This window comes from Meriones unguiculatus, chromosome 10 (genome assembly GCF_030254825.1).
Source record: "Meriones unguiculatus strain TT.TT164.6M chromosome 10, Bangor_MerUng_6.1, whole genome shotgun sequence".
Lineage (NCBI taxonomy): Eukaryota > Metazoa > Chordata > Mammalia > Rodentia > Muridae > Meriones > Meriones unguiculatus.
Genome location: NC_083358.1, coordinates 20,796,123 through 20,805,442, shown reverse-complemented (window position 1 = coordinate 20,805,442; position 9,320 = coordinate 20,796,123).

The window sequence follows — 9,320 nt, the reverse complement described above, 5'->3', positions numbered from 1 at the left end:
CAACCCAGCAACCCCACTCTTAAAAATAGTTTTGAAGCCAGTCATAGTGGTGCACACCTTTAATCCTATCAGAAGCAGGAGGATCTCTTCATTTGAGGCTAGCCTGGTCTACATAGTGGCGTTCACGCCTGCTAGCTCTACATGATGATACTGTCTTTAAAAAAAATAATAGTAAGCACTCATGGATAAAATTCTCAATAAATAAAGATGTTTTTTAAAAAAACATTTAAAAAAATGTTGTTCCCACAGACTGGGTTTGGTTTTCCTGTTCTCCACCTCACCTGTTCCATTGTTTTTGTGCTGGAAGTCAGTCTCAAGGCCTCACCAGGCTAGGCAAGTGCTCTCCCGCTGCCCGCTGCCCACTGCCCTACATACTCCGCTGTTCTGTTGTTGTTTTGAGAAAAGGTCTCAGGGGATTAGGTTGACCTCAAACTTGTGTTGCTCTTCCTGCCTCTGGTATTGCAAGCAAAGCCCAAGATGCTTCTTAACCATCATTAAGAGCATGCGTGCAGTACAAAGGCCAGGGCACTGCTGTTTGCGTCCTCTGGTTTAGTGGGTTGCTCCAAGCTTAGGTTTACAGTAAAAGCCTCATTCTTAGAACTAGCAGAATCCAATCTAGGAGAGAGAGCTGTGAGGAGAAAGAAAATGGAATCAACGGTACAGTTACAAGTCAATCCTGTTCTACTGGAAGTGTAGGGGCTGAGAATCAAATTTCAAACACTGAAAAAGAATGTGAAATTATCAAGTCTAAACATGCCATGTGGGCCAGGGCCCCAAAACTTAAATTTAGCACCTGCCTTCCCCTTTTTGTCCTCTTGGTACTCCTCATCCCAGCACTAACTCTAGAGCCCAGGGTATCTCCCTGTCTGAGTTCAGGCTGTCACCCTGGAGACTGGCCAGACAAAATCCCTATCCCTCCTCAGTGGCTGTGTGGGACAGTTTTCTTGGAATGTGCAGAAGGTGCGGTGTGTTTCCTGGGAAGCTCTGCGGACAGCAGTCTTTGAGAGCAAAGCAAGTCCCCACAGAATACAGGGTTGGCAGAAGCAAACAGGCTATGGGCCTCAAACGTAGCACTTGTCACTGACTGAGCAGTGTCCTCTCAAAATTCATATGCTGGGGCTGGAGAGAGGGCTCAGAGGTTAAGAGTGCTTGTTGCTCTTCTGAAGTTCCTGAGTTCAATTCCCAGCAACCATATGGTGACTCACAACCATCTATAGTGAGATCTGGTGCCGTGCCCTCTTCTGGTGTACAGGTATACATGCAGGCAGAATACTATATAAATAATAATTAAATCTTTTTTAAAAATTCATATGCTAAGTCTCAGAATGTGAGTGGAAATTCTTTAAGAAGGGGATTAAGTCAGAATGAAGCTTTTAGAGTGGGCTCTATGGGCTGGAGAGATGGCTCAGTCGTTAAGAGTGCTGGTTGCTCTTCCAGAGGACCCCTGTTCCATTTCCAGCACCCACATGACAGCTCACAACTGTCTGCAACACCAGTTCCAGGGGATCTACCATCTTCACATCCACACATATAAGAAATAAAAGTAAGCCAGGCACAGTGCCGCACACCTGTAATCCCAGCACTCAGGGAGGCAGAGGCAGCTGGATCTCTGTGAGTTCCAGAGGCCAGCCTGGTCTACAAAGCAAGTCTCTAATCTAATATGGACTCTATCCTCATATGATGAAGAAATTTGGGCATAGATTACCAAGGGGCTGAAGGAAACCCCCTTGTGATCGGTAGTGGTCAAAGTGGCCTTGTTCTTGTAGGTGTTCCGTAAAGGCAAGTGCTGATGTTGGGGAGTGCTGGCCACTCTTCTGAAGAGACTGAAGCAGAAGAGGAAACTAGGGCACAGAAGTTAAGGAGGGTGCCAGCTAGAAGCTGGCTAGTGCAGACACCAGCAAAACTGTTTGCATCTTTATGCATATACCTGCTGCTTATAGGCAAGATGCAGACCCTCAGCAAAACAAAAAACAAGCAAACCAAAAACACACACACATTCACAGAGTTTGTGATATTTCCTTGTGGTAGCTTCAGCCATAACACTGCCTCTTTCTAATTACAGGGACTTTTTTTTTTCTTTTCACTTCTGTTTTTCAACTCCTGCAGACCAGCTGACGTGTGGAGTATTGTGTTAATGCCTTATCTCCTTCACAGTCTTGTTCTTTAGATACCTCACTAATAATTACTTCATCCAGTAGATGGTGTCTTGTGTTTGACTCCCAGTGACTGTCCTAATGGCAAATAGAGCACCCTCTCCCCACAGCTCTATGGCTCAAGCCAAGTCTGGCTGCACAGTAGGCCTGTTAGGTAGGCAGAGGAGGCTTTAAGTAAGGGAAATGGCTTTTGGGAAAGCTGGTTAACAGTGGAGGACTCTGATCCAAAGTCTAGTTTGCAGGGAAGTTGGTTTAGGAGTGGTTTACATAGGCAGTTGGTGGGTGAGTTGTTCACAGGCCAACCCTAATCCCGAAGTCAACAACCACTCTCCATTTTGGCAAATCTCCAAAGCAGAGGTTAATTTCTTGTTTCAGATTAATTTGCCCATGTGCATTTTCTGGCAAATTCCATGGTAGACAGGTCAGAAGGAGGCATCTGCCCACAGGCCCTTTTGCTGGTGACCAAACACAGAAAACGATACTCCACCTGATTATTGTGGAGGGCGAGAATCAGGTGAGGGGTGCGCAGGGGATCTGACCGCCGTGCTGTCTTCACCACCGTTGCTTAAAAGAGCAGAACGTTCAGGTGCAAGATGAGAAGCCATGGTTACATGAAATGTGTTGCTGTCGTCCAGACACTTCAAGGCCTCTTTCTGTTCCAGAGTCCACCGGGATGCTCCCTCAGCCCCACAGCAGGGCCTGCTGGTTCCTTGACTTCCTGTGCAGCAGATAGCCCTTCTTCCATCTCAGCTCTACTTGTGCTCCATGGTTGCCTGTGGCCTGTAGTATTGCCTGGAATAGCCATCCTGAAGTCAATGACAGGTACTCTTCTCTAGCATACTCACCCTGAGAAGAGAGCCAGGTCAAGTCTAGACTAAGGCTGTGCATGGCATTGTGGTGCACTGGGGTCCTGTCTATGGAAGATTTTGACCTTTGGCCTATGTCCTACACTGGTGTCTTGGATAGGGAAGACTTTGACCTTTGGTCTGCCTATGCCTACACTTTGGGTCTGAAGGTGGAGGATCAGGTGATCTGTACCCCAAGCATGGAACCTCGGCACTGACTGAGGACTCCATCTGCTTCCTACTTTGCCGGGCTTGGTCATAGAGCCTTGCATTTCAGGTGACATCCATCAACTGATGAGTACCTTCCCCTCTGCAGTCTTCCATTGTGGCCACCTGAACCCCCTTGCTTTGCCTGCAGCTGAGGGCTGGGAAGAAAAGTCCCAAGCAAGTTATGTACACATGGAGAGTGTCAATTACTGCCAGGCCTTCCCTCCTTTGCTCGCTTTGGTTCTCCTGACATGACTTTAAAGGGCAACATTTCTGGCTGAAGCCATTGGTACCTTCCCTGTCACCCTCGGTCTTCTTGGCTGCATCATGTACTATGGTCCCCGTTCTCTTATCAAGTCTCTCGCAGCACCCGAGACACTCCTCAGGTTGTCTCTTGTCTTTTTCTCCCGTGTGTATGCATGGTTCAGGGATTGTGCCCTACAGCCTCACACATGTGAAGTGTGCACTCTACAGATGAACACTGTTGTGTGCTTTTTAAGCTTTTATTAACTCTTTCCCCCACCCCTCTTTCCTGAGACGGGTTTCTCTCTATAGCCTTGGCTGTTCTGGACTCGCTTTGTAGACTGGACTGGCCTCAAACTCAGCAATCCGCCTGCCTCTGCCCCCCAAGTGCTGGGATCACAGATATGCCCCACTGCACCCGGTTTATTTATGCTTCTGAACGCCTCTCATACCTCCATTCCGACCTTTATCCACCTAATAGCTTCCAACACCTCAACACCAAGTAGGAAAGAAAGGGGAGAGGGGATGGAGATGTCTTTAGCTGCTTCCTGCTGTTTAGGGTCATGGGGTTCCTTGGGGCAAATCCAATTTTCATTTCAGGATATTTCCAACTTCTCATACTGCATCAAAAGCAGCAGCAGCAGCAGCCACCGTCGCTGCCTCCTTTCTTGGAGCCCCCACTCCCTTTTCTTTCTCTGGACTCCGGCATTTATTCTCTCTCTAGAGTCCTCAGAATTAAACTATCTGCAGCTGGCAGACAGCGCCTCTCAGAGCCTGCAGGAGGCAAATAGTTAGCTGCTGTGGATAGTCTGGGTCAGCCCATATCCCACACCTGGGATTAAAACAGAAAGATGTTTGCATAACATAACTGAGTTTTTTTTAAAGCATTTTTTTTATTAATTCAATTTGCATCTCAGTCATACATAACTGAGTTTTCAAAGACACCAAAACTTTCCGCTACAGGACACACTCCAGTACTCTTTCCTTTTTATTCTGAGAGACTCCCATTAAGCTGCCCAGGCTAGCCCAGTCTGGCCTTAAACGTTTAAGCCATCCACAACCTTCCCTATAAGAGTGTAGATATTTGCCAGGCAAGGTGGCACATGCCTGTGGTCCCACACTCAGCGAGCCAGAGGCAGGCGGATTTCTGTGAGACTGAGGTCTGCCTGGTCTACAAATCAAATCCAGGACAGCTAGGGCTACACAGGGAAACCCTGTTTCAAAAACAAACAAAGAGTGTAGATATTCTAGAGACACTTGTGCCTTTCCTGTCTGCTACCAGATTACTGAGACAACAGTCTCAAGGAAGACAAATTTCCCTGAAAAATCTCGTGTTTGAAGGACAAGATTGGCACCAGCCAGAGGGAAGCTTGTCTTCCAGGGAGAGATGCCACACAGTTCTGACAACTTGCCGGACCACACTGTAGAGTAAAGTGCAGGCCAGACAGTGTTGGGCGGTGGGTGGGGGCAGAGCCTCACCTGGACCTGAACCACCCTTTATTTATACCTAAGCCTTCAGCTGGTACCCAGCAGAGGGACTCAGCGAATAAAGTTCATTCCTTTGATTTTTCTATTACCTGTTTGTTTAATCGTCCTGTTGAGGACCTGTGACCAAGTCTTGCTTGTTAGAGTTTCTCTGAGTTCTGGGTATATGTTTCCAAATGACCAATACTTGATGGATTGATATTTTTTGTTGTTGTTTTTGGTTTGGTTTGGTTTTTGAGACAGGGTTTCTCTGTGTACCCCTGGCTGTCCTAGAGCTCATTCTGTAGACCAGGCTGGCCTTCAACTCGAAGCTCCACCTGCCTCTGCCTCTCAAGTGCTGGAATTCAAGGTGTGCCACCACTGAGTGGCAGTGGGTTTTTGGTCTCTTGGTTTTTGCAGTCCTGGGAATAAGCTGAAGGGCCTTGTGTGTGCTAAGCAAGCACTCTGTCATTGAGTTGTGGCCACTGTTTTGGTTTTTGAGACAGGGCCTATCTGTGTAGCTCTGGCTGTCCTGGAACTCCCTTTGTAGGCTGGCCTCAAATTCAGAGATCCACCTACTTCTGCCTCCCGAGTGCTGGAATTACAGGCATGCACCACCTCCTCCAGCTTTGGCCACATTTTCAAGGCAGGATAGGACAGGAGAATTATGGGACCATGAGAAGAGAAAGGACTCCCTCACCTCGGAGTCTGATTGGAGACTCTTCTACCTGAGAAGCAAGAACAAATTCTGGCATAGTTAAAAACATTCAATGTAAAAAAAAAAAACCTGCCAATCAGACTCCATATTCCTACCGCATTTAGATTCTTATGCCACAGTAATCAGGGTTAATGTCTGACTATATTTGACCTTGGGTGGAACCTCTTGCCTCTCCCCAGAAAACAATACCTGATAAACTTTGTTCGAAGTAAAAATGCCTACTTCCTTATTTGTAATCCTGCCTGGTACCTTCAAGAGCTGCCCTGTGGTCAGCTGTAGAATCCCTTGCCTGGCTAAATAAATAAATAAATCTTTACTAAAATACATGTGTTGCTGGGAGTGGTGACACATGCCTTTGATCCCAGCACTCGGGAAGCAGAGGCAGGTAGCTCCCTGTGAGTTCGAGGCCAGCCTGGTCTACAAGTCAAGCCAGGGCTACACAGAAAAACCCTACCTCGAACCAATCCTCCCCCCATATATGGATCAGTCATCCCTCCCTGCTCTCCCTGTAGCCAGTACTCAGTCCATCTCCACGTCCTTCTGATCAGGTCCACAGGAAACTCGGCACTAATGGCTACAGTATTATTACCATAGGAAACTGATCTCCTGGCATCAGAAGGTACCTGCTACAGAGTCTTCTTACCCATCTTGGCTCTTCTTACCCATCCTGGCTCTTCCCCAGCTCATGGGCTTCCCTTCCCCAAACTCCTCATTCCTATATGACCCTACCATTTTGGCCATGCACTCACTCTCTTGCTTTCTCTTTCAGCTCTCTCTGTTGGTCCTCTTCTCTTGCTTCCCCGCCACACAGCCTTGTCCAGTCTGGAGGCCATGTTAGTTTCCTACTTTCCTTCCCTGCTCTGGACTCTTCCAGATGCCTCTGGCTGCACTCTCCCCGTAGCTACAGTAAAAACCTTCCCCTCAACCATACCCTGGAGTGGTCAAGTACCTCACTTTACACACTTAGGATTCGCCGTCTCAAACCCCTCCCTCTGCTCTTCCAAACTTCCTCCCTCTTCTGAACTATAGCTTTGCACTGCCACAGCTGCCTTGCAGGCTGTCTTCTAAATGAAGGAGAGATCCATCTATTTAAGATGCAAAAACAGAAACAAAACCACACCAAACCCTGGTGTGGGGGTGACACCAACATTTGGGAGGTAGTGGCAGGAGGATCAGAAATTCAAGGTCATGTTAGGAGCTCCGGGCCAATGGTAAAAAAACAAAACTTGCCTTTTTCTCGTTAATTTTTTTAAAATTGCTTTATTATTTTTGTTGTTTGTTTGAGACAGGGTTTCTCTGTGTAACAGTTCTGGCTGTCCTGGAACTGACTTTGGTAGACTAGGCTGGCCCTGATCTCACAGAAATCTACCTGCCTTTGCCTCGGATTAAAGGTGAATGCCACCATGCCAAGTTTAACTTATTTAATTTTGTGTGTATTTGGATTCTGCCTGTGTGCACGTCTGTGCCTGGTGCTCACAGAGGCCAGAAGGCAGCCCTGGATCCCAGAACTGTGGTTAGAGAGTCGGTAGCCATTGTGTGGGTGACTCGGGCTCTTTAAAGAACAGTCAGTACTCTTTAACACTGAACTATGTCTTCAGCCCCTGATCTTTCAAGTTCAATATCATTGTTAGCTGCATAAGATTAAGGACAAGCCTGGACTGCAGACCCTGTCTCAGAAGAAACAGGACAGCTTTGGACAGGCAAGATGGCATAGCAGATAAAAGTGCTTGCCACCAAGCCTGCCAACCTGAGTCTGATCCCCAGAATCTATAGGTGGAAGAAGAGAACTGACTCTTTTGCCCTCACGAAGGGACACACACACACACACTAAAGGTAATGTCTGATTGGTTGATTGGGTTTTTGAAAAAAGGTCTCTATGTAGTTTTGTCAGTCTTGGAGATTGCTATATAGTTCAGGATGGCCTCCAACTCCCAGAGAACCTCCTGCCTCTGGCTCCTGAGTGCAGGTATTAAAAGTGTGCACCACCAATATAAGGCTGAAGGGAAGGTATGGTTGTGACTACGAGGGAGAGAACAGCCAGAGGCATCTGGAAGTCTGGAGTGGAGGGAGAGAAAAAAATTAGTAGACTGAACATGGCCACCTGACTGGATCTGGCCATGAGAGAAGCAGGAACAGAGCCCAGAGGGAGAGATGAAGACACTTGATCCCCCTGACAGTGATGAGGAAATGGCTCCTTTGGTAGAGAGAAACCAGCTTCTGAAGTCCCTGAGGAATACTGGCTTTTGCCTAGCAGCCAGATTTTCAGCAAATGGAGTTTTCTTTGGGCCTGACACAGCACCCTATAGACAACCTGTCTAAAAAATTCAATAGACAACTGGGTGTGATGACCCATACCTTTAATCCCAGCAAATGTAGACAGATCTCTGAGAGTTCAAGGCCAGCCTGACTTACCTAGTGAGTTCCAGGACAGCTCAGGCTGTGTGGAGTGGGCCTGTCTCAAAAACAAAACAAAAACCCCCAAACCAAATCTATCTGGACAGCACATGTGGAAGGAAGAGGTTCAGATCCAAGGTCATCCTCAGATACCTAGTGAATTTGAGGTCCTAAGACTCTACCTAAAAGCCCAGCGTGATGGTGTGTGCCACTCGGCACTCAGGGAGGCAGAGGCAGGTAGATTTCAGTGAGTTCAAAGCCAATCTGGTTTAAAAAGTGAATCCAGGACAGCCAGGGCTACACAGAGAAACCCTGTCTCAAAAAACCTAACCCTTCAAAAAAAAAAAAAAAGAAAAGAAAAGAAAGAAAGGAAGGAAGGAAGGAATGTATCTAACAAAGGGAAGGGAAGGAAGGATGGGAAGAGAGACAGAGAGAAAAGAAAAAAAATAACATTTTTCACTGCTGTGGGTTGGCTCAGGTGTTGCTGAGGGAAGCCCTTAGTGCAATTGCAAGAACCAGGAAAACAAAATGAATAAAAGATTAGTTTCCTAAGGGAATAGTATGAAGGTTAACTTTTAAACTAAAAAATTATCTGTATGTATGCATGTATTTGAGTGCGCGGGGAACATGGAAATCAGAGGACAACTCTAAGAGGTCATCTCTCTCCTTCCCCTGGGCAGGAACTGGGGATGGCATTGGTCCTGTGCACAATCGCTTTTACCTGCTGAGCCATCTAGCTGACCCAGAAAGGTTGACATTTAAACACTAGCACAAGCATGGCAGTGGTGGCGCACACCTTTAATCCCAGCACTTGGGAGGCAGAGACAGGTGGATCTCTGAGTTTAAGGCCAGCCTGGTCTACAGAGAAAGTCCCAGGAGAGCCAAGGCGACTGACAGAGAGAAACCCCGTCTTGAAAAACAAAAGAAAAATAATCAAAATTATTAGAAGACTACCTTTAGAGTCATTGTATTGTAACAGTTACCGAGGATGTGGCTTTCAGTATATGTACACTAGCTCATTCACTGTCCTCTAAAGCCAGACAAGGTAAATACTAATTAACATAGCCTATTAAGTAGCCAGAAAACAGCTTCTGGGGACTTACTTCCTGGTGATGGTAGCTCAAGTGGGGTCCACGTCTTACGTGTTTCCCTCCGCCCCGCCCCTCACCCTCTCACAAGGCCCGCCCTTGGTCGGCCCCGCCCCACCTGGGCCCTAACAGGCCCGGCCCTCCGCCCGGGACTCCCAGCGTTGCCCTCGTCCGACCCCGCCCCTCCCCGCGAGGCCCACCCCCTCTC